A 4,682-nucleotide genomic window follows, 5' to 3' on the forward strand; every position below is an offset into this window, starting at 1 on the left:
GAAAGAAAGAAAGAAAGAAAGAAAAAGAAAAGGCAGTGATCTAAGCATCTATCTCAAAAAGTTGGAAAAATATCAAACTCAGAGTGGAAGAGAGGAAATCATAAAGACAAGGGGAGAAAGAACTAAGTGGAAATATAAAATAAATACAGACTAGAGAGGCTTAACAAAACTAGATGTTGGTTCTTTGGAAAGACGAATAAGAGTTCTTTCTTTGGAAAGAACTAGACGTTGGTTCTTTGGAAAGTCCAAATTCCCTAGTGAGATCAAGGGGAAAAAGGCAAAAATAATCCACATCAATAATGAAAGAGGAGACACTGTTATAGATCTTACAAATATTTAAAATATTGTAAGAAGATATTATAATCAATGTTGTGTGAATAACTAAAAAATTTTTACCAATGGACAATTTTCCAGAAAAGCAGTTTACCTCTAAATGGACACAAAAATCCTCTACAGTCCTATAACAATGAAGAAAATGGAATACATATTTTTAAACTTTCCATTTAAAACCCCAAATCCAAAAAAAAAAACAAAAAACAAAAAACAAAACAAAACAAAAAAACACCAACCCCAAACCTCAAGTCCAGATGACTTCACTGGTGAATTTTTACCAAATATTTGAGAAAGGAAAAAATGCCAGTTGTAGATAAACTTTTCCAGAGAATAGAAAAAGTGAGACACTTTCCATTTTGTCCTCTGAGGCTGGTGTTACCTTGATACCAAAACCTGACAAGAACATTATAAAAGGAGTAGAACAGGTCAGTATAACATGATGTTTTACATAAATCTAAAAAAAAAATTAAACCAACTATTAGCAAAACAAATCCAGCAGTGCCTGGTGAATACACTGGGCTATTCCAGGAAGGCAAGAATGGTTTAATATTTGGGTCGCCCTAGCAGCATGGAGACAGGCCCTCTGGCTGAAGATGTATGTAACACGCAGACTTACTGAGAGCTAGGAATGGCTGCCAAGGAGGTCTTCAACAGAGGATTTGGGTTTGGTATAGTCAGTATAGCACAAGAATTGGAGAACCAATTCTACTATATTAGTAGAATTCTCTACTTCTGGTTGTGCTTACACAGACAGGGAAAGCTTCAGACAACCTAGAGACCAAATATAAGATCTGTAACTGGGACTTATTTTCAACCTACAATGAAAGAGATAGCCCTCTCAGGGCAGAAATTTCTTTGTAGAATAAGTTGCTTGAAGGCTTGAAGGTGACTCTTGATGCCCTGCTTGTGCTGACCACAGGAAAAAAGAGTGGGAAATTGAAGTCCCCTATAAATAAGATTGTCTCCGCCTTGACAGTAATGTTGATATAGATTTTTCTGGACCAACCATTTACACCTGGGCTGTGTTAGCCTTTGAAGGTTGGCTTGCCGGCTGGCTCCCCGATGAGTTTTGGCAGAGCCAAATCCAAACAGTCACAAAATAATTTTGCCCTGGGTTTCAAGGTGGCAGACCTCCAGCTGTACACTCAAGAAAATGATGAAACTGAGTTTGGAGGCTATATCGACCAGGCGGTTCAAGTGAGAAGATTGAAACACAAGATTTGCATAGCCTTGCAACCACCTGTTTTGACGCTGGTGCTAACTACACACTGGCTTGTAGAACTTCTTTATCTGCTAAAGCAATAATCCCAGCTTGATTGGACTGGGTTATCCTCAAACCCTTCCACCAGGAAGGGGACCCTATAAGTCCCCTTCAGCTCGGGTCATGATCCTGGGGTCCTGGGATTGAGCCCCACATCGGGCTCCCTGCTCATCGGGAAGTCTCCTTCTTCCCCATCCTCTGCCCCTTCCATGCTTGTGCTCCCTCTCCCTCTCTCTCTCAAATAAAGAAATAAAATCTTAAAAAAAATAAATCCATCATGCTTGGAACAAAAAAAGAGAGAATGGTTTAACATTTGAAAAAAGATGATATTTGTCACATCAACAGAATGAAGGAGTAAGCATCATATTACCATCTAGATAAATGCTGAAAAAGAACTTGCCAAAATTCAATATATATTCATGATTAGAACTTCTAGCAAATATAAATAAAACTGCTTGAATCTAATAAAATGCACCTATAAATAATCTTACACAAGCATGATTAAACGTGAAAAGCTTTCCCTCTGGAATGGAGAATGAGACAAAAATGTCCTAGCCAATTTAATAAACAAGATAAAGAAAAAGAGTATAAGAATATGAACACGAGGATAAAAACTGCTCCTATTAAAAAAAAAACTGCTCCTATTCACAATCTGGTGTTGTACATAGACTATCCAAAAGGATCTACAACAAATTATTAAATTTAATTAGTGACTTTAGTTAGCCAAGTTATTGGATACCAATATATAAAAATTAATTGTTTCCTTCCATCATAACAAGCGAAAAATTAAGTTTTTAAATTTTTTACTTATAATTGATTGTTTTCTTATTGAGGTATAATTAACATGTTAGTTTCAAGTGTGCAACATGATTTCATATTTGTATATACACTGCAAAAAGATCACTACAATAAATCTAGTTACCATCAGTCACCATACATGGTTACAACATTTTTTTTCTTGTGTTGAGAACTTTTAAGCTTTACTCTCTTAGCAACTTTCAGTTGTGCAATGTGTTATTAATTATAGTCACTATTCTGTACATTATATGTGACTTACTTATTGTATAACTGGAAGTGTGTACCTTTTGACCCCCTTCACCCATTTTGCCTACTCAACTCCCCTCTCTGCTGGCAACCACCATCTGCTCTCTGTATTTATGAGCTTGGTTTTTTTGTTTGCTTTATTTTGTTTTGTTTTGATTTGTTTGTCTTGGATTCCACATGTAAGTGAAATTATATGGTATTTGTCTTTATCTGACTTATTGCACTTAGCATAATGCCTTCATGTCTTGTTTACGCTGAGTAATATTCCATTCTGTATATATATATATATATATATATATATATATATATATATACACGCCACATCTGTCTTTATTCATCCATCAATAAGCACTTAAGTTATCTGCATCTCTTGACTATTGTAAATAATGCTGCAATGAATGTGGGGACGCAGACATCTTTTAGAGTTAATGTTCCCCTGAGAAGTGAAATTTTTGGATCATATGGTAGATCTGTTCTTGATTTCTTCAGGAACCTTCATACTGTGTTCTGTAGTGGCTGCACCAACTGATGTTCCCACCACCGGTGCACGAGGGCTTCCCCTTTCCTCCACATGTTCACCAACACCTGTTATTTCATGTCTTTTTGGTGATAGCCATTCTAAAAAGTGTGAGGTGATATCTCAGTGTGGTTTTGATTGGCGTTTCCCCAATGGTTAGGGATGTTGAACACCTTTTCATGTATCTGTTGGCCATCTGGATATCTTCTTGGGAAGAATGTCTATTCAGTTCTTCTGCCCATTTTTAATCAGATTGTTGTTTTGCTATTGAGTTTTAAGAGTACTTTATATATTTGGGATAGTAACCCCTTATCAGATATGATTTGCAAATATCTTCTCCTTCAGTAAGTTGCCTTTGCATTTTGTTGATGATTTCCTTTGCCGTGCAGAGGCTTTTTAGTTTGATGTAGTCTCACTTGTTGATTTTTGCTTTTGGAAATTAAAAAAAAAAATAATCACCAAGACAGATGTCAAAGAGCTTACTGCCTACATTTTCTTTAAGGAGTTTTATGGTTTCAGTCTTACGTTCAAGTCTTTCAACCATTTTGCAGTTATTTTTGTAGATAGTCTAAGATGGGAGTCCGGTTTCATTCTTTTGCATGTAGCTGTCCGGTTTTCCCAACACCATTTATTGAAGAAACTCTTTTTTTCCTGTTATATATTCTCTTCCTCTTTATCATAGATTAATTGACAGGCAGTCCTAAACAAGACACAAAGTATTACTGTAAGGGAAAATATTGACAATTATGGCTACATTAAGAATTTGTTACTCAAAAGACTCAACTTTATATAAATGATATCCTTCCCTGATTGGCTCTTTTTTTTTGTTCCCTCACTGAAAATTATGCTCGTGAGAGTCATACTACTTTTTTAGATGCTTTAGGTCTTGTATATGGTCTGAAATTGGGGCCAAGTTTCATTTATAGGAGATGGACAGAACTCTGCCCATTGGTTTAAACATCCAGCAAGTGGTTACCACTGGGGAGGACTGAGGGGAAAGTGATCAAACCAAGAGGGCTCTGCATGGCTGGTGATTTTCCATTTCCTGTCCTGGAGATGATTAAATGAGTATGATTACTTGGGGTAATTCATTGAACCATATGACGATTTGCTCACTTTTCTGTATTTGCATTATACTTCAATAAAAAATTAAAGGATATGTGTCTTCCTCTCCCTTGCAGATCTGGACTAGCAATAAATGCATTGGTTCCTTTTCTCCTGAATTGTCCTCAATTTGTTCCTTTTGCCAATTGCCATCTCACCATGACCTTTAAAATTTTTTATTGGCCACCTAATGCATGCCACCTACCTTGCTAGATTCAGTTACAAATATCGTCACATTGAATCTTCACGACAGTTCCGTGAATTGGAAGTCATTACAGCTGAGGCTTGGAGAGATTAAGTGATCTGTCGAAGTCAAGCAGCTAGCAAACAGCAAGCAGCAGAGCCAGGATTACAGTCTGGTGCGTTTGCTGCATTCTACTGTGCTTTTAAAACCCAAAGATCAAAAATAGAAAATTCTAACAC

General features: G+C 36.4%; 1 pseudogene; it reads left to right on the plus strand.

Annotated features, from left to right (window-relative positions):
- The first annotated feature begins 901 nt into the window (after positions 1-901).
- Positions 902-3,846, plus strand: LOC119863939 (annotated as a pseudogene).
- The last annotated feature ends 836 nt before the right edge of the window (positions 3,847-4,682 follow it).

This window comes from Canis lupus, chromosome 16, assembly GCF_011100685.1.
Source record: "Canis lupus familiaris isolate Mischka breed German Shepherd chromosome 16, alternate assembly UU_Cfam_GSD_1.0, whole genome shotgun sequence".
Taxonomy (NCBI): Eukaryota; Metazoa; Chordata; class Mammalia; order Carnivora; family Canidae; genus Canis; species Canis lupus.